Source organism: Pinus tabuliformis, chromosome 5_1 (genome assembly GCF_031772625.1).
Source record: "Pinus tabuliformis cultivar Carrire ecotype Pingquan chromosome 5_1, CPIR1, whole genome shotgun sequence".
Classification (NCBI taxonomy): Eukaryota; Viridiplantae; Streptophyta; class Pinopsida; order Pinales; family Pinaceae; genus Pinus; species Pinus tabuliformis.
In genome coordinates this window covers 536,471,029-536,495,821 of record NC_142305.1, presented here as the reverse complement: position 1 = coordinate 536,495,821, position 24,793 = coordinate 536,471,029, and positions in this window count along the sequence as shown.

Genomic DNA, 24,793 nt, shown 5'->3' with positions numbered 1-24,793 from the left:
TTTCAGACTCTCTAAAATTGAAAAACGCCGAGTTTCTCCTATACTGGACTCGTTAAAATTTCACAGTAAAGGACCTGTTCAATTACAAATAGGAACGAACCACTCCTTCTTAGGGTTCGAATTTAAACTAAGTTGGACTCATCCGAAGGATGAGCTTATAATCAAGCAAATGTTATCCTCCTCAAGCTTGTCAAAAATAAAGAGGTACTTGCCAGAAATGGTGGGGGAAAAGAGAGGAAAATGAGTCTGTTTGTCATACTTTGTAACCCCTCTTGAACATGACACTTTTATTCACCTGGGTTGGGAAATCCTTTGCCTAACAGTTGATCAAACCACATTGAAAGTCTTCAGCCGGTTTCTGGGTATTAACTTTGGGTCAATTGTCACCAAGCCATCTGTCGTGTCGTTATGTGTTCAAGAGGTCACTGCCAATAAGCCATTCATATGTAAAAATATCTGTCATCCATCTTGACCATCCCTAAGTTAGTCCTTGCAACTAAATTTCTTCAATTTGATCTATGATTTCGTGTTGTGGGCTTGCCTACGACGGATCACTTTCTATCGACATCAGCTCATTATCTAGAAAGATGATCTAGGAATCGTCAGTACCTTGAGATCTGCATGCCTCAATGGCGGGTTTCTCGCCTTTGACGACAGTTTACATCATTGACTTTCGATCGAAGGATTCTGTGATATGTTCGACATCAACACATTTACTCACATCTCATGGATTGTACTGGGTACTTTGAGAGCCATTGACATCACTAGTGGTTTCTCTCACACTTTTTAACAGTTTACATCATTGACTGGTAATCAAGTGGTTTCTACCATGTTCGACATCAACACATTTATTCGCATGGATAGAATCATACTTTTTCAGGAAGTAGAAATGAAGACCCTGGATCTAGTTTCTACCATCCAGGCTGCGAGGAATTTTGTATTCATTGTATTGTGGACTATTCATAAACAAATGGTTGCGTCCATACTGTGTTCACATGAGTCTATACTTGTAATGTTTTACAAGATCATTCCTATATCAGAGCAGTAGATAGTTTTCTAGTTAGTTTTGATCTGAGTATGGGAATGCCTACCTCAGCAATGATATGATCTCATATATATATATATATATATATATATATATATATATATATATATATATATATATATATATATATATCTTGTATTGAATGTTTTTACAGGTTCCGACCAGGCTCTCCACAAGATGATCCTTGAAATGATAAAGTACTTCACTCTTCCTATATGATAAATGAAATCCTCATCTACTACAGACTTCGCACTTTAGGAGGCAATCTGTTACACTAAAATATCGTCACCATGATTATTTGCAGTCAGTATGGGTCTATCATCACTTGTACTGTCCTCCTAAGCAAGTCTAAGACCTCAGCTCTTCAAATCAAGCTTTGGAAATGGGAGAAAGACATTAAAAATCAATGTAACTCTGGTTCCGCACTTTCTCTCATGGTCACCTGCGGTCCCGCACCTTCTGTGTACAAAAGCTGCATACCTACTCGCTATGTCCCTAACGGTGTAGGTGCAGACCCTTGTGAAAGTCAAAAGGCACAAGTTTTATCTTAAAAAACTCACTTTGGGTTAATTCTAGAGTTTTCTGGAAGGAATTTTGACGTGGATTGTTCGCTCTGAGGTGGTTCATGCATCCCAAAAGAGAAGGAGCTAATCCTTTGACTAAAGGAGCTATCCCTTTGAAGGAGGGCTTTATCCCTTTGAAGGAGGACCTAGTAACTTCCCTCCATTGCACTATAAATACAGGCATTGGGGTGAGGACTAGGGAGGTTAGAAGCTGAACATTTTGAGGGTAAATGCTGGTGAAATTAAGACTCTTTGGTTGAGCTTGAGAGGAGAGATCACATACCTCTTGGTTCCATTGGAGAGTGAGTGAAACTTGTCAAAGTAGAGGGGACATCTTGTTGGACCTTGGGAGGAGCTTGTACAGCGTCAAGGCAAAGGTTGTAAAGTTCTTCTTCTTTTGAATTAATACAATCAAACTCATTTTTCTCAACAAGTATCTTATGTTATTTGTTTCATGGACTCCTTGACTTTCATGTTAAATATGTTTTATGCAATTGGTTTTTCAGGTGCTATTTAATTTGTTTGCCTTGTTTGTGTTTGAAGATTCACGAAAAGGAGCTCATTTGGATCAAAGAAGCGAGGGCATCCACAAGCTTGCGTTGGACCAAAGGTAGGCCCTAAAAACACTTGTTTGCTATTGTTTATTAAAGCATATTTAGAGAAAGATAGTGTCTGGTTGGTTTGCTTGTCATTAGGTATTCTTTAGATTCTAGGAAAGTCTATCTTGTCCGCAAGATCAACTCATTCCGTGCGACACTAAGTGCTTCCACTACACTTTAACATGCTCTATTGCTTGGTTCCAGAGCATGAGTTGTTTTCAATGCAATATGCATTGTGGCTCTAGCTAGAACTCTCCATTTGGTTCTACCTGCAGTACAAACCAGTCAATCACATGATCAACATCATGTACATATCTCTTACGCAATGAAACATGGAAAACACCATGGACTCTCATTGTTGGTGGCAGTTCAAGTCTATAGGCCACTGGTCCAATCCTCTCAAGGATATCAGAAGGCCTGATATACGAGGTGCTAGCTTGGAACATCATCCAATCCTCAAGGAGCTCCTATTAGGGTTGATGCACAAGTACACATGCTCCCTAACCTGAAACTCCTTGAATTCTCTATGTTGGAATAAATCTTCTTCCTATCCCGTCTTTCCTTAAAATTCCTTTTAATAACCTACATCTCCCGCTCCATCTCTTCCAACATAACTTTTTAAATTAGCACCCTGTTCACTAGATCACTCCAGTTGATAGGAGTATTACAACTCCACCCATAGAGAGCCTCAAATAGGCTCTTCTTTAAAAAACTCCTAATACCCATTGTTATAAGTAAACTCTATCAGTGGAAGGTACTCCTGCCACTTCCTTTGATGATGCATGACATACATCCTCAACATATCCTCGAGGATATTGTTAACCCTCTCTCTTTGTCTACCTGTCTACAGATGATAAGTTGTGTTGCAGGCTAACTCTATCCCCAAGACTACAAACAGTTCCTTCCGGGAACCAGGAAGTGAACTTGGTATCTCTATTTGATATAATCTTCTTGGGAACTCCAGGAAACCTCATTATCTCCCTGATGAAGATCTGAGTTACCTCACTAGCTAAATTAGTATACTTCACTGAAATGAGGTGAGCTACCTTGGTTAAACTTTCAACCACAACCATGGTGGAGTCATGTTGTCTCGATGTCCTCGGCAATCCTATAATGAATTCCATTAAAATAACCTCCCATTTCAATTATGGAGTTGGCATAGGTTGTAATAGACCATCTGGATGCCTGCATTCAACTTTCACCTACTGACACTCCAAACACCTTACAACAAACTAAGCCACCTCTTTCTTCAAATTCGGCCAATAGTAGAACTTCTTGATAGCTGTCAAAGTCTTCTGGTATTCAGGTTGGACTAAATACGACTTGACATGATACTCCCCCAATATAAGCTTCTTCAACTCGCTGCTATCTGGCACATAAATCCTACTTTTGAATACATCCAAAACATCTGTTGTGATTTAATACTCCTCATCCCTATCACCTTCACATTGTTGTTGCAAATTGTGCTTTATCTTCTATTACTTTTCATCATGTTTCCCTACATGTAATATTTGCACTTGCAAATTTGTCCCATAATAGCTCACAATTGAAATATGATTCACCCACACTCTCTTAATCAGAGCATCTATAACCCAGTTCTTCTTGTCCTTAATGTACCCGATCTCAAAATAAAACTCATTGAGGGTAGCCAACCATCTTGCTTGCCTTGCAATAAGATTAATTTGGTCAAACAAGTACCTTAGTCCATTGTGATCACTCATTAATATGAATGTCCTGCCAATAAGATAATGTCTCCACATTTTCAATGCCTGAATGATGGCTTCGGACTCAATATCACGAGTTTGTTGGGTTGTGTTATATTCTTTCCACGTAGTTAACAGGGGGTTTGAGGGCATCCGTAACCCCACTTTATGGGGTCCAGGGCAGTGCCCCAGAAAATTTTGGTTTTGGACCCTATGTTAGGTTGGGCAAACACACCTATGCTTTTGTGCATGATTTTCACACATGTTTTTTGGACGTGATGGTTTTCGGTCCATGGTATTGGATGCTTCGGCATGTATAAATATGTATTATAACATTTAAAGGAAAATAATGAAAAATCAAGCTGGTATTCCCAATTTTGGGATCCAGGGGAAAATCTCTATTTATATGTGTTTTATGTGTTATTTTCTCGCATTTTTTATTTTTTGTGTTTTAGAATTCGTATGCAGGTAATTTCTGTACCGGGTTAAAACCTACATTTGGTATTAGAGTAGATTTGGCTTCAAGGGGACGCCTTTGTTGTTGAGGGGTTTCGCTTGGGCCTTTGGTAGACCTTATTCAGTGGGAGATCTGCGAGATCAATTCTGGTGGTGAAAGAATATGGCGAGCAATGGAAAGATAGAGATCGAGAAATTTAATGGTTAGAGTTTTGAGTTGTGGAAACTCAAGATGGAGGATGTGTTGGTGGATAAAGATCGATGGATCGCGTTAGATCTGGGAACTAAACCAACGGGAGTGTCCGATGAAGAATGGAAGAAGTTTGATCGGAAGGCAAAAAGAAGAATACGATTTTGTGTCTTAGATTCAGTATTGTTGAATGTATCAGGGTAAGCTATAGCAAAGGATTTGTGGGACAAGTTAGGGACTTTATACTAATCTAAGTCTTTGGTGAATAAACTGTTCCTGCGGAAAAAGTTATATAACCTGACGATGAAAGATGGAGACTTGGTGATAAAGAATCTAAACGCATTTAATGCTGTGGTAAGTCAGTTAGCATCTGTTGATATTAGAATTTCAGATGAAGATAAGTGCATCAGTTTGTTATGTTCTCTACCAGATTCATGGGATAGTCTGGTTATTGCAATAGGTAGCAATGCAACTGCCTTGCAGTTTGATGAAACAGTCTCAGCCTTGCTGACGGAGGAGATGAGACCGAAAAATATGGAGAGCCAAAATGGTGATTCCTTGTCTGTACAAGGATGGTCCCAGAACATAAACAAAAATAAGTCATCGAGTGGGAGATCTAAATCTAGAGGTATATCTAAATCTCCAGGAAAACCTACAAAGGTGGTGTGCTGGAAATGCGAAAAGGAAGGGCACTTCAAAAGGGACTATAAATCTAAAGCTCCTAAAAAAGGAAAGGGATCTGATGAAGATCCTTCTGTAGAGGTGAAAACCACCTCAAATGAAGGTGGGGTTGTGTACTTGGCTTCTTCAAGTACACATGTATATCATGAGGCATGGTTGATTGACTCAGGTGCATCCTTTCACTTCACTCCCCATAGAGAGTGGTTCTGCGAGTATGAGAAATATGATGGTGGTGATGTCTTCTTGGGGGATGACAGGAAGGCTAAAATCGTTGGTCACGGAAAGGTAAAGTTGAAGTTGCAAGGTGGAAGAGTTAGAACACTTTTGGGTGTTCTACATATTCCTGCATTGGCCAGAAATCTAATTTTTGTAAGCAAGCTGGATGATGCAGGTGTAAAAATAGTGTTCGAGAAGGATACCTACAATATGGTTTGGGGAGCACTGGTATTGATGTGGGGAGTTCAGATTGGAACTTTGTACAAGCTGCAAGGTAGCGTGGTTGTTGATGCGTGCAATAGTTCTATGCTTCTTGAAAGTGGAGCAGAAAATCTAGTGGTCTCTAGAGAGAAGACCATGCTATGGCATCAAAAGCTTGGACATATTGGAGAGAATGGCCTTCAAATACTTCATGGTAAAGGTATGGTAGGAGGTATGAGTAATAGCTCTCTGGATTTTGATTTCTGTGAAAATTGTGTATGTGGGAAGCAGAATCGGGTGAATTTCCCCTATGGTGGTAAGAGGGCAAAACAGATATTAGAGCTTGTGAACAGTGATGTGTTTGGACCTATGAAGGTTCCATCACTGGGTAAGTCTGTGTACTATGTATCATTTATAGATGAATTCTCAAGGAATACATGGATATATTTCCTTAAGAAGAAATCTGAAGTCTTTGATAGGTTTAAAGAATTTAAGGCTCTCGTGGAAAATCAGACAGAGAAGAAGATAAAGGTGTTGAGGACAGATAATGGTGGAGAGTTTTGCAGCAAGGAATTTGCAGAATTTTGTAAGAAGTGTGGTATAGCACAGCAGAAGACTACTCCATATACACCTAAGCAAAATGGAGTTGTAGAAAGAATGAACAAGACATTGATGGAAAGGGCAAGAAGCATGCTCAGGGTTAGGACAGGAATTTTGGGCATAGGCGGTGGACACTGCATGTTACCTGGTCAACAGGTCACCTTCATCAACATTGGAGGATAAGACTCCACAAGAGTTATGGACTGGTAAGAAACCCTCTCTTTCACATCTGAGGGTATTTGGATGTGATGCATATGTACATGTTCCAAAGGAGAAAAGAACAAAGTTGGATAGTAAATATGAAAAGTGCATCTCTATTGGGTATAAGGATGGTTTAAAGGGTTATAAGCTTTGGAACCCAGTAACAAGGAAGGTTATGTACAACCGAGATGTGGTGTTCAGAGAGGTGAAAGATGTTATTAAACATGAAGTCCAACCAAAGGAACCTGAGAAGATAGAGTTTGAGCTAAAGGAGAAAGAATCAGACTCTACAGCAAAGGAGGAATCAGAAGATGAAGAGCCACAAACTTCGGCTGTGAGAAGATCAGTTCGAGAAAGAAGGTAGCCAGAAAGGTATAGTCCATTTGCTTTCTATTCAAATTTTTCTTTGTCTGTTACTGATGATGATCCCAGAACTGTGAAGGAAGAAGTGGATTCAGAGGATGGAAAACTCTGGAAAGAGGCCATGGCTGATGAAATGGCATCTTTGCTAAAAAATGAGGCTTGGGATTTGGTGGAGTTGCCAGCTGGAAGGAAACCCATTGGCAGCGAATGGATGTTCAAAAAGAAGACAAATGCAGAAGGAAAAGTGGAGAAATACAAAGCTCGGTTGGCAGCAAAAGGTTATTCCCAGGTGCCGCGAATTGATTTTGGTGATATTTTTTCGCATTTTGCCAAAGTAACTTCTATTAGATTACTTTTATTTGTTGCTGCTACTTTTGATTTTGAGGTAGAACAGATGGATGTGAAGACAACATTTCTTCATGGGGATCTAGAATAGGAAATATACATGAAGCAACCAGAAGGCTTTGCGGTGAAGGGTAAAAAGAACTGGTATGCAAGTTAAAGAAGTCTCTGTATGGGTTAAAACAGTCACCAAGGATGTGGTATCAGAAATTTGATACATTTATACGGGGACTTGGCTTCACAAGAAGCAGAGTAGATCACTGTGTGTATTTTAAATTAATTGGTGACTGTGTTATCTATGTGGTCTTGTATGTGGATGATATGTCGCTGGTTGGAAATGACAAAGAAATTATCCAGGATTTGAAGACCCAATTGTCCTCCAAATTCAACATGAAAGATCTTAGTGCTGCAAACTATATTTTGGGCATGGAAATTAAAAGAGACCGGGAAAAGAGGAAGCTCTAGTTAAACTACATGAAGTATGTCGAGACAATACTGCAGAGGTTTAATATGCAGGATAGTAAACCAGTGAAGGTTCCTATTCCTGTAGGTGTGAGGTTATCTGCTGAACAATGTCCCATGACATAAGAAGAGGAAGAGGACATGTCCCGTGTTCCATATGCAAGTGCAGTTGGTAGCCTAATGTATGCAATGGTCTATGCTAGACCATACATTGCACATGCAGTGGGAGTATTGAGCAGGTTTATGTCAAAACCAGGGAAGGAGCATTGGACAATAGTGAAGCGGGTTTTCAGGTATTTGCGTGGCACTAGTGATTACCGTTTGTGCTACCAAGGAAGACCAGGATTGGACAGAGTGTTGGATATTCGTGGCTTTGTTGCTGCAGACTGGGCTGGAGATCTGGATCAAAGAAGATCTACAAGTGGGTATGTGTTTAACCTATTTGGAGGTGCAGTCAATTAGATGAGTAAGAAACAATCTGTAGTGGCACTGTCAACTACAGAGGCAGAATACATGGCAGCCACTCATGCAAGCAAGGAAGCAGTTTGGTTGCAGAGATTGTGTTCAAGTATGGGGTTAGTACAAGAAGCTATAAGGATAGACTGTGACAGCCAAAGTGAAATTTTCTTGGCAAAGAACCTCGCATATCATTCAAAGACAAAGCACATTGATGTTTAGTATCACTTTGTGAGGGATATGATAGAAGACAAAAAGGTGTTGCTAGTAAAGGTGGACACTTTGAAGAATACTGTAGATGCATTGAAAAAATCTGTGAGCTTTGAGAAGTTCTCTTGGTGTAGAGAGACAATGGGCATTTCAGGGCTGGAAAAATGACTAAGCTCTCTTGTGGCCCCCTGTGGAAAGTAAATAACAAGTGGGAGAATGTTGGGTTGTGTTATATTCTTTCCACATAGTTAACAGGGGGTTTGAGGGGCACTCGTAACCCCACTTTATGGGGTCTGGGGTAGCACCCCAGAAAATTTTGGTTTTGGACCCTATGTTAGGTTGGGCAGACACACCTATGGTTTTGTGCATGCTTTTCGCACATGTTTTTTGGACGCGATGGTTTTCGGTCCATGGTATTGGATGCTTCAAGATGTATAAATATGTATTATAACATTGAAAGGAAAATAATGAAAAATCAAGCTGGTAGTCCCGGTTTCAGGATCCAGGGGAAATCTCTGTGTATATGTGTTTTATGTGTTATGCTCTCGCATTGTTTATTTTCAGTGTTTTAGAATTCGTATGCAGGTATTTTCTATACAAGGTTAAATCCTATAGAGTCACATTTTTGTTATCGTACTCATTTGTCTTCCTTGATTCATAGCAAACCACCTATGCTTTGAGCATCAAGGCTCCACAAAGTCCTTCCTTGCAAGCATTTGTACAAGCCACAAACTCTTTATCAGGATCTGCAATCTTCAAAACCATAGCATTTCTAATAAATCACTTCAACTGATCAAAGCTATATGCACACTCCTCAGTCCATTAAAATTTCTTTCCTTTCCTCTACAAAGATGTAGTAGGATGGAAAATAATGGAGATGTTCCTAAGGAACCTCCTGTAATATCCTGCTAGTCCCATGAATGATCTACCTTCATCCATATTCCTTTGAGCTAGCCACTCCACGATAGACTTAATATTTTCTGGATCCACTGCTATCCCTTCATTGGAAGCAACATGTCCTAAGTAATGAATCTACATATAAAAGAAGCTAGATTTTCTGAGCTTGGAATATAACTTATGCTCTCTCAACACTGTTGTCAAGTGCTCTGCATGCTCCTCATTCTTTGAATATACTAATATGTCATCAGCAAAGACTATCACGAACTTATTCAGTTAAGGTCACAACGCACTATTCATTAAACACATGAAGGTGCTTAGAGCATTGGTAAGACCAAAAGGAACCACCACAACCTCATAATGCACATACCTTGTACAAAATTTAGTCTTGTAAATGTCTTTTTCCTTTATGTGCACCTAATGATATCCTGATCTTAGATCAATCTTCAAAAATGTTGTAGCTCCCTTGAGTTGATCAAACAATCATCAATCCGTGATAATGGATATTTGTTCTTGATAGTCACCTTGCTCAAATTCTTGTAATCAATTCACAACCCAAGAGTACCATCCTTCTTCCTTACAAAAAACATTGGTGCTCCACAAGGAGGCACAGTTGGCCTTATGTATCCCTTGTCAAGCATCTCTTTAAGCTACAACTTTAACTCCACGATGACAAGCGTGGTTGTCCTGTAAGGTGCCTTAGATGCTGGTGTTTCTTCTGACATCAACTCAATAAAGAAATATGCCTCCCTATGAGGTGAAAACTTTGGAATCTTTGTAGGAAACACATCCTTGAACTATTGCAAGACAAGATACTTCCTTAGGACTTCATTATACTCATCTTCCTTTCCTTTGTCACAAGAAACATGTACTGCAAAAAATAAACATCCTTTCTTATGATAACACTTCACTTGCATATTTGTAATGATTCTCATTGATGTAGGCTTCTTATTTCCCTGCAATATTCTCTTTTCTCCATCATCATCAAGGCACTCATTGGCCCTATCATAGAAATCCACCTTGGTTCGGTGAATGAAAAGCCAATCCATGCCCAAAAACATGCTATATGAACCCAACAAAAGCACATTTAGATGTGCTATTGTAGGCTTTCCATTAGGCATGAATGAATAAGATATCACCTAGTGATGAACTCTTCTCTTGGTCAGTGTTGTTGTAGCCAACTACATTGACCAAGATTCTACATGCACTTATTTATTCAACCAGCACTGATCCACTAGGTCAAGACTAACATAGCTATAATTCGATCCAGGATCAATCAAAATAGAAAAAACTTGATCACAAATCTTACCTTCCATATCGATAATATATGCCTAATGATCTACCTTCCTATTATCCACTACTGCATAGATCTAGGGAACACTCGAAACATCCCCAACTGTGTTTGAAAATCAAAGATATTATATTAAGGTTTGATTCGCAGTTCTTGATAATTACTTGTAAGTGAGATGGATTTTTTTACTTCTTTATTATCTTATATTTCATCAAGAAATTACCATATTATGTGTATATAAACATCACAAAACAAGAGACACAAGATATAGGCACATGTGAGGGAAAAACCCCTGTTGAGGGGAAAAACCCATTCAAGATGATTCTTCCTTTCAATAGTATTCTTTGAGACTCTTTACCCTAAACCATGATCAGTCTTTCCCTCCACACCATGTCAGCGTCCCAAATATTCAACCCCTTCCAGCCACTATGATTAGGCAACAACTTCTAGCAACATCAAAATCTTAGGAGACTTTGACCTCTGAACCCAAACCACGAAACAGAGAGAGAGAGGCACCAAAATGTATATTTTCTTCCTCTGTATAGACTTCCCCAATCTCACACTTATTGTGACCTCCCGAAAATAGAATTCACACTTCTCCAACTCTTCTTGATATATCGAACTTGCGTGAGAGTGAATTCTCCAAATGACTTCGACCTCCTTGTATATATAGGTTTATTGTGGGTTGAATATAGGTCCTTAGGTCAAATTTATCTCTCTTATGTAGACATGATGTGGAGGGTACATAATTCATATTTGACTTGATACAAAACCTTTTTAATGATTCAAATCCCAAGAAGGGTTTCTTTGAATGTACAATGACTCTATAAAATCAATATTAATCCTAGGAGTCCACAATGGGGACTTTGACTAATATAATGATGACCCAAGAATGAAACACATGCTTTAATAAGTCACTATTACAGTAATTAAAATTATTTTCTTTATTCTTTTGACAAGTACATTTCATAATGACTCAAGTACATTATTGAAGACCGAACATAGTTACATTTTCTAACATTCCCTCTTAAATAGGGATTTATTCATAATGTACACATACAATGGAAAATATCAAACTATATGAAAACATGAAGAACTTCTAGGAATTGCAATGCCATGGACTAGATTGTTGACCAGGGCAATCTATCCAACTAGTCACTCAACAATTTAGGCACCACAATGCCATGGACTAGATTCCTAACCAGGGAAATCTATCCAAGTGGGACTATGGTGGACTCAAGATTTCAGCCCCTCTAAGTACCATCAAGCTTACTTGCTAACCACTAACCCAAACATACAAGTGTGTATCCAAAATAGAGCTCAATAACCAACACCACCATTTTCAACTTTAGGATGTAGACATCCACAGAAAGTCCTGGCTTTATGTCTCCCTAGGAAACACTTCACTCACAAAGCCTCAACAAATCTCTTACATTTCCTTATCGTGAATAAAATCACCAATATCTGCCAAACCCAATAGGTTCCTTATATATTTGAACCTTTTATTAGGAAGAGCCTTTGTCAGTATGTCTGCTACCCATTCATCTGTTGGGACATACTCTAACTTCATGATCCCATCCTGCACCAAGTTCCTAATAAAATGGAACTTATTATTTATATGTTTCATCCTTGAATGAAACACGAGATCTCCATACATATTTATACAACTTTGATTTTCACAATTAATCATAGTAGGACCTAGAGACTTGAATAAATCTATGAGAATCTTCCTTAACCAAACATCCTCTTTTCCTACTTCACATGCAGCCATATATTTTTCCTCGGCACTACTCAATGTAATGGGATCTTGCTTCCTACTCATCCATGAGATCATAACATCTGCCACACTAAAGAATCCTCCACTTGTTATCCTTCCATCAGTCTCACTGCCACTCCAATCAGAGTCTTTAAAGCCAATTAGCTTGACTTCCTTACTATCATACTTTTGGTAGTGATGTATAGTGCCATGGACATACCTCAATATATGTTTTACAAATATCCAATAATAATGACGAGGCTCCAACTGAAACTGACTAACAATATTCATTGGAAACTAGATATATCGCCCAGTATTTACCATATCCATCAGGGAACCCACCAATTGTCGATATAAGGTAGGATATAAGAGTGTAGATTTTGATCTCCTAAACTTCTTGAGGTTGGTGATCATAGGAGTAGTTATCGGCTTGTAATCGATCATCCCAAATTGCTGCAATAACTTGATGATGTACTTTCCTTGCCCCAAATATATCTCCCTAGGTCTCTTCCATACTTCTAGACCTAGGTAATAGTGCATCAGTCCTAGATCCTTCATTTCAAATTCAGCTGCCAACATCTTCTTGCATTCTTGAATTCTTTGCTCTACACCTGTGATGAATGGATCATTCACATATAGTAGAATAATGATGGGTTCATTATTCATGATCTTGAAGTATAGATTTAGATCAATAGAACTATTCACGAACCCAATTCTAAGTAGATATGCATACATTTTTGCATACCATGCCCTCAGTGCTTGCTTTAAACCATATACGGCCTTCTTGAGTCTGGAAACATGAGAGTCCCTGCTATTCACATCAAATTCCTTAGGTTGTTCAATGTACATTTCCTCATCATTGGTCACATTTAGAAATGAGGTGTTAATATCCATTTGATGGACATTCCAACCCATTGTAGTAGCCAATGAAACCAATGATCTAATAGTAGTGTACCTTGTTGTAGGTGAAAAGGCTTCTTCATAGTCAATACCTTCCTTTTGAGAGAAACCCCTTGCAGCAAACCTTGCTTTGTACTTATCTATACTTCCATCAACAACATGTTTGATCTTATAAATCAACTTCGATATGACAACCGTTTTGTCACTAGGTCTAGGAACGATCTCCCAAACCCCATTATTCATGATGGATTGATACTCTTCCTGCATAGATTTCTTCCAAACCTCTTCATGATCAACTTCCTTGAATGTAGATGGTTCGGTTTCAATTAACTTTGTCATATATGTAACATAGCCAGAATACCTCTTCGATTTCTTAATTTCCCTAGAGGACCCTTTCACAGCTTCATGTCCTTCAGCATCGTCTAATGTTTGTTTCAACCAATTTGGCCTCTTCGTTATGGTTGGGACAAACACCGATTGAATAGGATCACTTGATCCTTCTTTTTCAACATTTTTAGTAGAGTTCTCATGATGAACTTCTTCTTCTTCAAATACGAGAACTTCTTCATTGTCAGAATCAATAGGAATATCCTTTGATTTCTTGTAAGCTTGATTTTCATCGAATATGACATGCCTGCTTACTTCAATTTGTCCTCCTTACTTTATGTAAATTATATAAGCTTTTGAGGAAAGACTATAACCAACGAATATTCCCTTGATACTTGTGGAATCCAACTTCTTTCACTTGTCTTTCAGAACATGGATATGTGTTAGACTTCCAAATATTTGGAGATGATCCACACTTGGATTTTTCCCTGTGAATACTTCTTTAGGTGTAGTATTATCAAGAATCTTATGAGGACTTATATTTTGAATGTACACGACAGTAATCACTGCTTCACCCCATAATAACTTTGGTAGATCTTGATCAAGGAGCATAGTTTGAATGCCTTCTTCAATTGACCTATTCTCCCTTTCGGCCAATCCATTTTGTTCGAGGTAGTAGGGAATAATGATCTCCCTCTTAGTACCCGCATCCTTACAATATGCAATCAATTTTTTAGTAGTGTATTCCCCACCATTGTAAGACCTTAAAGTCTTATCTTTCTTTTGGTTAGGGTTTCCACTTCAGCCCTGAACTCCTTCAACTTATTGAATACTTCATATTTAGTTTTTAGTAAGTAGAGCCATGTCTTCCTAGAATGGTCATCAATGAATTTTACATAGTAAAGATGACCTCAAAGTGATTTGTCAAACAGGGGCCCACACACATTAGAATTGATGAGGTTTAATATTTCTTTAGACCTAGTTTCACTATTATGAAATGGCTTTCTAGTATGTTTCCCCAAAGAGACTCCCTTGCACACACCTTCATGATCTAATTTCATATTAGGAATACCATGAACCATTTGAATGAGAGTAGGGATTACCCTATAATGAAGATGACCATACCTCCAATGCTAGAGTTCAATGAGACTTATTTCCATATGAACCAAAGCTTGAGGAGATGGTGTGATGGCTCGGTAAAGACTCCCTTCACGAACTCCAATAACCCTAGATGTATCAATGCTAGAGTATTTCCCCCAAACCAAAAATTTTCCATCAACAAAAGAAATCATTTCCCCTTTAGCTTCTAAACAAGAAATAGAAAGTAAATTCTTTTTCAAACCTCGAACGTAGAGAATGTTGTTGAGATGTAGCTTCGATCCATTATCCAACCTCAATGATGTTGATCCCAGGCCTTTAACAACATAGCTTTTGTTGTCACCTAATTCCACCATGTTAGAGGATGGCTCCTTTGATAGTGTATGAAGTTGATTGCTTTCACCTTTCATGTGTCTCTATGCTCCACTATCAATGGTACAAGCATTGTCATCAGTAAGAGAACCTATAAGGGCAGGTAAGAATCCTTGACTCTTGACCTTGTGGAATAAGTATTAGATGACCTTCTTGATTTAGCTTCCAGTAATGTTGTAACCCAATCTTATGTAGTTCACCATAGAGGGAGAATCCATGCCAACAAAGTGATATTCAACTTCTCTTAACCTTAGCTCCGATACAATTTTGGAAAATCAAAGATATTATATTATAATTTGATTGTCCTTTCTTGATAATTACTTGTGAGTGAGTTGGATTCTTTTACTTCTTTATTATCTTATATTTCATCAAGCAATTACCATATTATGTGTATATAAAGATCATAAGACAAGAGACACAAGATATAGGCACATGCCAGGGAAAAATCTGCCTCGAGGGGAAAAAACCAGTCAAGATAATTCTTCCTTTCAGTAGTACTCTTTGACACTCTTTACACTAGACCAAGATCATACTTTCCCTCGACACCATGTTAGCCTCCCAAATCTTTGACCCATTCCTACAACTTCGACTAGCCTACAACTTCCAACAACATGTAGCTTCTGGAAACAAAGAAATCTTAGGAGACTTCGATCTCCCGACCTAGACCATGAAACAGAGAGAGAGAGGCACAAAAATATTGATTTCCTTCCTCTCTATAGACTTCCCCAAACTTTCACTTCTTTCGACCTCCTGGAAATATACTTCATACTTCTCCAGCTCTTCTTGAGATATCAAACTTGCTTGAGAGTGAATGCTCCAAATGACTTCAACCTCCTTCTATATATAGGCTTCTTGAGGGCCAAATGACGGTCCTTAGGCCAAATTGATCTCTCTTTGGACGACATGATGTTGAGGGTACATAATTCATATTTGACTTGATACAAAACATTTTTACATGTCAATTCAAAATCTCAAGAAGGGTCTCTTTGAATGTAAAATCACTCTATAAACTTAATATTAATCCTAGGAGTCCACAATGGGGAATTTGACTAATATAATGATGATGACCCAAGCATGAAACCCATGCTTTAATAAGTCATTTTTACAATAATAAAAATTCTTTTCTTTATTATTTTGACAAGTACATTTCATAATGAATCAAGTACAATATTTAAGACTGAACATAGTTACATTTTCTAACAAACTGTTTGCACCTCCTAAACACTGTAGATCTGAGGCCTACCACACTAATATGACAGACAATCCCTCCTATGATGGTTCCCACCACATGTACAACACCTCAAACTTTTTCTACCATCACCTTTATTCTGTTGCTCCTTAGGCTGAGACCTATGTCCTTTCTCAGTTGCATTGAACGTCATATGAGGTGCCAAATTTTCCTTGTCACCTTCATCCTGAGATCGTCCTCACATTTTAGGCCATTTTTCTTTAGTCTTTTCATTACCTTTCCAGTCACGCTTGAACTTAGGTTTGTGCTTTGACTTATCATAACAATGCTTCAACTTTCTGATGGCTTCCTCCAGTGATCGAGGTTGATCAAAATCAATATGGTCTTTAAAATCTATAGACAACCTATTGATAAACCTTTGTATCTCTAATTTATCATCATCGAGACAGGGAACATATATCAACAAATATAGAAATTTGGTTATGAACTCTTCATCTGTCATGGAACCCATCTTGAGCTCATAAAACTCCTTGGGCTTTCCATCATAATATCTCTCAGAAATGTACTTCTTCATGAAGAGTCTTTCAAACTCATCTCAAATCAACTCCTCTACTTTGATGTCTCTTACATGCTTAACATATTCCCACTAGATATATGCTTTTCCCTTGCGACTAAAGGTATTTCATGTTTGAATAATCGTGCAATAAGAAGAATTTCTTCAACCCAAGCATCCATGTTTATGAATCTTCTTATTTCTTAATTTCTCTACTGAAAGTGGAAGGCTTTGATTTCTTGAATTGTCCTGGCAAGTAACCCCTCTCACTCCTCCTATAAGGATGTTGGCAATGATGATGATGATGTCTCTCAGAATCAGAGATAAAATAAAATCCATGTGTGCGAACACTCCTCTAAGGTGTACCCAATGATCTTCCACTCTTCACTATATAATATATATCCATCCTGCACCCCTTCCTAGGCCTGCTTCCATCCACACCATTAGTCTTTTCTCCTTTCCATGACTTATCGACAGTTGTCCCTACTTCTACAAATACGAAAGGCTCTAGAGGATGATTGCATTAACCTCAACTTGATTTTCTTGAGCTCTGGAAAGCCATTATTGTTCCTCAATCAATCACTCATTGTCTATCTTGCAACTCACGATTTTTTCCTTCAAACTTCTCAATGTGTGTGCGAAACTGGGAGAATCCCTCTCCATGTTTCTCAAGTGATCTCTCCCATCCGACAAATGTATCTTCAGGCATGTACACAGAGTTATATTAATTGTATTCAACTATTATGCTCTTCATCTCTTGGCCTTCTATTTTCTGCAATTTTCCATTGTTATTTAAGCAAAAACATAATCAAAATCATACCTCAATGTATCTCGGGGGAGGTTATTGCATCTCCACATGCTAATCCAATTTATCACAATACAACATCTCAAACATACCAACTCATCAATGGATATGACGTGGAATATGACCTAAACATATAGCTTGTAAACATACGACATGGAATATGACATGTGTCACTCAGTTTCAACATTTTCGGGGATCCTATGGGGCAATTTCCGGGTGACACGTGTCACCACTCACAAGGTGACACGTGGCGGTGATGACGTTACCCCGAAAATCTACGATTGTAGGTGTCTTGGGGAAAAGCTAAAGGTAAAATTCTATCAAGCGCTGCGATGCAGGATTCCAAGTAACAAAGAAAAAATACCTTGGATGCAATAAGTTATCGCGATCTATTTGATAAGGTCTTCACGTCTGGGGCATCGACCAATGCAATGTAAGGGGTTTTTTAAGCCATTCCACATTATAAAGGAAAAATACCCCCTGGACACAAGTTTAAAGGCCTTAGCACCTGAAGACATATAGCTTGTAAACATCCTAAGTTCCCTGGTGGTAGCTCAAATAACCTCATTAGATCAGCCCCCATACTTTGTGTTTACTACCTATCATTAGCTCAGCCTAAACCCCTGAACTTAGCTGCAAACTGTGAGCAAAAAACAAGCTGAGTCTCGTTCCTGGACCATTAGACTGTCTCTCATTGGCAGTCTGGATGCATCGCACCTCCCATGTGTTGTAAGTGAGATGCATCCCTGTTTCCCTGTGTTATAGGTACGATGATCAGATGAGACTGTTTCTGCCTCCAGATTTTGGTTTTTCTTCATTGTCTTCAGCTTTATTCAGTAGTTTTGCTGTCTGTGATCAGTATATCACTATTGAAACTCCCTTCCTTTGCATTATTCAGCCTCCATTGATGAAGAATTGTGAATGTTTTTATGTATTTTTCGTCATTTATAGTTCTCTTGTGCAAACAGTAGCTTAATCGAAGTGTCATCTTCTGATTTGAAAGTGTTGCAAGTGTCATTTTCAGTCAAAGAAAAGAGTCTTCCTCTTTTTGATAGTCGATTACACTTTTTCCATTGTATTTGATTTGAATCATTAGTATTTCAAGTGTCGAAAGCAATTTTGAATTCGAAATCGCAAAGTGTCGTCTTGTATTTACTTTCATTTTTTGAAAAAATAATTGTTAGTACTGTCACTTTGAAATAAGAATAGTTCAGATCTGTACTTAGCATTATTTTTGTCATTCATACATTAAGAAAGCAGAAAAAAAATACATGCATGTGCATTTGCATTTGGACTGCGTGTGGAAATTGATTTAGGACAGTGCATCTTAGTGTGTGCTCTCTGCTCTATGTTGAAATAATTTCATTTCTTTTTCCTTAGTAGCTAGGATTTTCATTGCAAAAAGAAATTAAATGACCGTTTATCATCTTATATTGCATATTTAGGAATTGTATATCTACATCACGCAGTGAACCTTAAAGGCAAACTTCTTAAGAAAGATCAACTGTAAAATAAACTTCAATGAACATAAAAACGCTTTAGAACCTCACGCACAACATTTAGAAGTCTAGGCTAGAGACGTATTCTGGCATCATAAAGCCTGGTAACTATCACTTTCATCTTAGGTTGGGTGAATCCTCCTCTTTGAGATGACAAGTGCCAGTACGGACTTGTGCTCCCACGTACCGTCGAGTATATATTGGGAGACCACAATAGGCTACATCATTTATCCTTAGGAAGATGTGTCTGCCGCCCTATCAATCACAATGCACTGAACACAACATTCGAGAAGATTGATTGTCGTACTGTAAAAAGTATTCTGTATTTTTGTGATTGGTTTGCTACTCCCTCTGTCTAGATTTCTAGAGTAGTCACTTTCGTTCCTTTCCAGACTCCTTGAAAGAAAATGTCCATCTGAGCACTTGTCACTTCAGGCTCATTAAAAATAGAAGGCGACTAGAGTCATCTTTAGCTTTTTCTCGACTCTTAAAAATTGAAAAAGCAAGTTGTGTCAAAGCATCATAAAATTTATTTTAATTGGAATAATGTCACGGTTCCCTTGTTGGTCTTTAGGTTGAGAAATGGAGTCTACCAATCAAGCATTTCCCCTTGGGGGAAATCATAGTCCCTTCTCCTCTTGGGGGGTTGTTGGTGCTCCACACACGGCCAAATTGTCCCTTCCAGGACTCACAATTGGCCTACCCATATGGATTTTCTCGACCTCTGTCATTCAAAACACCACAATTCCTCAGCAATCAAATCAGCAACTAGATGATACTGAAGTTGCTCCCCCACCTTCTACTTCATTTGTTTCTCCCTCTCCTTCTTCCTCTTCGCTTGGTGAAGCTAGTAACACTAAAAACAAAGTAACTGAGAAGAAGAAGAAAGGGAAGGAGAAGAAGAAGAAGAAGCCAACAACGAAAGGGGGCAACCATGCATCGTCTGGCAAAAATCCACACACTGCACAATCCAAACCTAAATCTCCATGTGTCATTTGCAAGGGAGACCACTATCATTGAGATTGTCCCTGCATCCCATGGATCTTGAGGGACTGGTCTCCCCGCTTGCACAATCTGGTGTCTTCAACCTCTGATGATCATGTTGAGAGAACACCGTCAACTAGTGAAAATGAAGTCAATGGACAAAAAGGAAGATCCAAATTTCCTTGCAAACTGTGTGAAGGCGATCATGCCCTCCACCGCTGTCCCTTCCTAGATGAAGCTAAAAGAGTCTTGGATAACCGCCCTGCATCACCACAACGACTTCCTCCTGGATACAAGAAACTCTTGCCGAGTCCATCGCTACTTGAAAATCTGATTGACACACCGTTGTTGTCAGTCAAAGCACCTATCATTGAAGATAAACCCTTTGAGTCCACACTATACCAAAATCAACAGGTCGAGACGATAGTCAACCTAATCTTGTCTTCAGAGGACCCACCTTCAGATGATACTGTCACCAAAGAGAATGAGAACGACACCATTCAAATTCTCTTTGTAAAAACAGAATCCGATGAACATGGGGGCAATATACCCATTCCTTTATAGCGAGAAGGAAGTTTGTCAGAGACTTATCTGGCCATTTATTCTGTTCCGCCTCCAAGCAACCTAGTCATTTCCTTTGATGGGAATCTACTAGGGAGACCCCGCCTACCATCTAATGTACCATTCTGAATCATAGTACAAGCTTACAGAATGATCATGGTTGGTACTATCATAGATGAAGGGGCTTCCATGAGTATCCTTTCCTCCACTGCTTGGAAAGTGCTTGGTTCGACATCGCTTTTGCTTGAGTTTCGAAATCTGTTAGGCTTCAACAAAGGAACAATCGACCGTTAGGGATCCTTCCAAATTTGCTTATAACTTTGAGAAGGAAAGAAATTTATCTGAATGTGATGGTAGTCCAAGGGCCATCAGATTACAATCTACTCCTTGGATTTGACTACATTTATAGCATGGGAGCTATCGTTTCCTCACTCTTCCGAGTGATGTGTTTTCCACATGAAGGCAGAGTGGTCCACCTAGTTGATCAGCTTTCATTCCCTAGTTCAAACACAACTATTAGTCAAATGCCATCCCTAACTGGTCTTTTTGCACAAGGAATGTCTAATCAATCTCCAGTCCATCCACCTGATGATCGCGAGTGATTCGGTGATCGTGACTAAAACCTAGGAGGCATGCGCCCTGGTCTGCTTCAGCAAGAAAACCCCAGATATATGGTAGGTTTCTGCGTAGGAATATGACTAGTCTGATACCCTTGACTGTTTAGGAAAATGGATTTTGACTGGAAAAATATTCGCTTGTCAAACATTATGTGAGTGGAAGCTCCCACCATTCACCTTTGTCTATTTTGATGGACATGACCAAGGAAGCGTTTCGTCTGCAACGCGGATGGAACAATCTTGCTAATGCAAGAACCTCCATATGGTGACCTAGAAACTCTACTTTATACCTGGGGGCATGCAAAACTTTTTATATGAAAATGATAAGCGACCAGTGTAACTCTAACCCCATAGTTTTACTAACTTCAACTGCTTAAGTTAGGTGATTGGTCTGATCAACCATTCACCTTTACCGAGACCAATGGAAACGACAAAGTAAAGGAGATGTTTCCCACCGAGAAACTATCATACCTAACCTTAGTAGTTCTTTAACCCCTAGGACAGTAGTTGGTCATTCCTAGCTTGCATACGAAAGGCTCAGGAGCAAAGTTGCACATGGGGCAAGCTCCCTAAAAAATGAACCTACTGATGAGACATCCTTATTATATGACTGGCACGAGCAATTTTACGCAAAGTTCAAGCTCATTAAAAAATAAACCTCACCATGAGAAGTTTTACGCGAAGTTCAAGCTCGTTAAAAAATAAACCTAGAAATGAGCAAATGTTCCCATAGAGTTCAAGCTCATTAAAAAATGAACCCCACCCTCGGTAAATAACCATTGTGATCGCATAATTATCAACTTTTGAACCTTGGTTGTGTTCTTACCATCACCTCCACCCTTTTTTAGCAGATCATACGCCTCCATTTGATTGTTTACCCTTTTGAGGAACAGCTACGACGAGTGATTCTGTTAGCCACCCTCTTTACATTGCCGTGATTGAAAAGTTCTAAACCTTACCTGGAACTAGTTTCTATCCAAAAACATCACTCATTCCTCAAAAAACGAGTCTCCTTTAAGCTCTTTTCATTTGACTAGTAAAATATGAAAATATTGCTGAGCAATTGGCCTCTCCAGCACGTTAAAGTGATCGAAAGTGCCATCCCTCCTCTAAATTTTAATCTTTTTAGACTTGAGGGATTATTACACAAAAAGATCGAGCGCTTGTCTTGTTTGGCCCATTAAAACTATCGTAAAGTCATCCCTTTCACATTATTTTACACTTTTTCGGACTTAAGGGATTACATTACGAAAAAGGACCACTGGAGTTGCCTTTCCGTCCCTGTTAGACTCTAAAATTGAAAATGATCGGCTTATCTTTGTCGTTAAACTTGTTAAAACAATAGTGACAAACTTGTCCATGTAGACAAGAGCGAGTTTCACTGTCGCTAGGCTCATTAAAACATAGCGACAGGTTTTCTCAAGGGAAAATCATAGAACAAGCATATGTTATCCTCCTCAAGCTTGAAGAAAATAAAGAGGTACTGGTCAGTAATGACTGGGGAAAAAGGGAAGAAAACTTGAATAGAAAACTTGAATAGCTTCATTGGTAGCAGGTTGCTCTTGAAGATGAAACTTTCACTCCGTCACCATGATTGAGTCGGGTTGGGTTATTCCGTTCACCGGTCATATCACCATTGGTCCACCGTACCATCCACCTTGGGGTTAACACTACCAATCCATTTCAGTGTCGTTGGTATGTTCAAGAGAAGTCGCTAAGAGAATTCACCAACCTAGCAACGTCTCATCTGCTGCAATACCTTCACTCTCCATTTTTCATGACCGCCACCTTGAACCTTGTATCATCAGATCATTTTCACCTCCACAAAATCATTTTCTTCGTTCCATGTCGTAGATGTGGGATTCATTAAGGCCCTCCTACGGCGGGTCACCTTTTGTTGACATCAGCTCATCATCGAAGAAGTTGACTTAGGGACAACCCTTTAAGTACTTTGAAGCTTGCATGCCTCAATGGCAAGTTTCTCACTTCCGGCGACAGGTTTACATCAATGGCCTTCGACCAAAAGATTTTACGTGGTGTTCAACATCATCTCATGTATTCACACCACGTGAATTGTACTGCAGTACTTTGAGGTTCATCATCATTATCGGTGATTCCTCTCACGCCTGTTAACAACTTACATCATTGGCTGGTAATCAGGCGATGTCTTTCCATGTTCGACATCAGAACATCTTTTTGCATGGATCGACTTGTACTTTGGGCGAAGATTGAATGAGTTTGAAGACCCTGGATCTAGTTTCATCCATCCAGGCTGCAATATATTCAGGAAAATAAAGACATCAAATGTACATCATTACTGCACAGATAATCATCCAAACTAAAGGATGATGGCTCTACCAGAATCATCAATCTGCCACACAGACGATTGTCTGTCTTATGTACATGAATATGAATTTATAAAGCTAAGCATGGGAATTCCCACCTCAGCTAGATCATGAAAATATTGTGAAGATAATGTATTGTATTGTATCTTATTACATGTCACCTTCCAGTTCGAAAAACCTCGGATCCTCATTAAAAAGCATTTCACCCGACATCAAAAGGATTTACGACCTCATGCTTTGGGGGGCAACTTTTATAGACATATTTGGGCACTGCAACCCAAATCACATATGTCCATAAACCAAGGGATTCTAAACCCCTAAAAGTGTTGTTTCATACCCTAAAGGAACAAGGTCAGCTGATTACATAATCTCCCAGAAGTTCTCCAAGAAAAACTACTCATAACTCATCAAAACAAGACCATAAAGACTACTCCATGCATAGGGTGTGATGCATCTCACCTATTACACATGGGGGGTGTGATGCATACTGGAAATCCCTTCTGTAGGGTGTGATGAGCGAGATCAGACAAATGGCAAAAGCAGTTTGTTAGGTGGAAACCCAGAGAATCTTCTAGAAACTGCTCATATGACACTTGCCTCTCTGAATTCACCCAGGGATGAGTAAGAGATCTGAAATCTCCAAGTGGAACCAAGAACTATCAGTGAAATGACACTAATCAAAATCCCAGAAGCTGAGTCACCCTCCTGAAAACATCTATATATGGATTCCTCATCTAAGAGATCCAGACGCTAGAATTTTGTAATTTGCAAGGAAGTGTTATTGGTTTCTCTTTGAAGACATTGTTGGGTGATCTTTCTTTGTATGAGGTGAAGAGGGCTTTCATGTAGGGAGGATGATGATGGATCAGATAGCCTGGTTATAATCCTCTCTTATACTACTTCTATCAATAAAGCTATTTGAGTTTTCCTCCATATGCTTGTATATCTCTTAATCTTGTTTGCGTATGCATCCATATGGTTAATGTACTTCTTATCCTACATTATTTATGGTTAAATATCTCTATGCTTTGATGGTATTTTGCTGCCTTGACTCTACGCGTGTTCTTTGAAGCGGGACAAGCGAGAAAGGAGTGGCAAAAGCTCTATCAAAGGAGAGAGGAAACAAGCAAGGAGACTAGCGAAAGACTAAGGTTGGTGCTATTTGCTTCTCTCTCATCTATCTCTCATAAAGGAAAACACAAGTAACTTTAATCTGTTTGTTTCTAAGATAGCTACCCGTCTTAGTGGGACTAGCAGCTCTGAATGGACACTAGTTTTCCTGATAACACCATGGTCCGCAGACCATGGGAT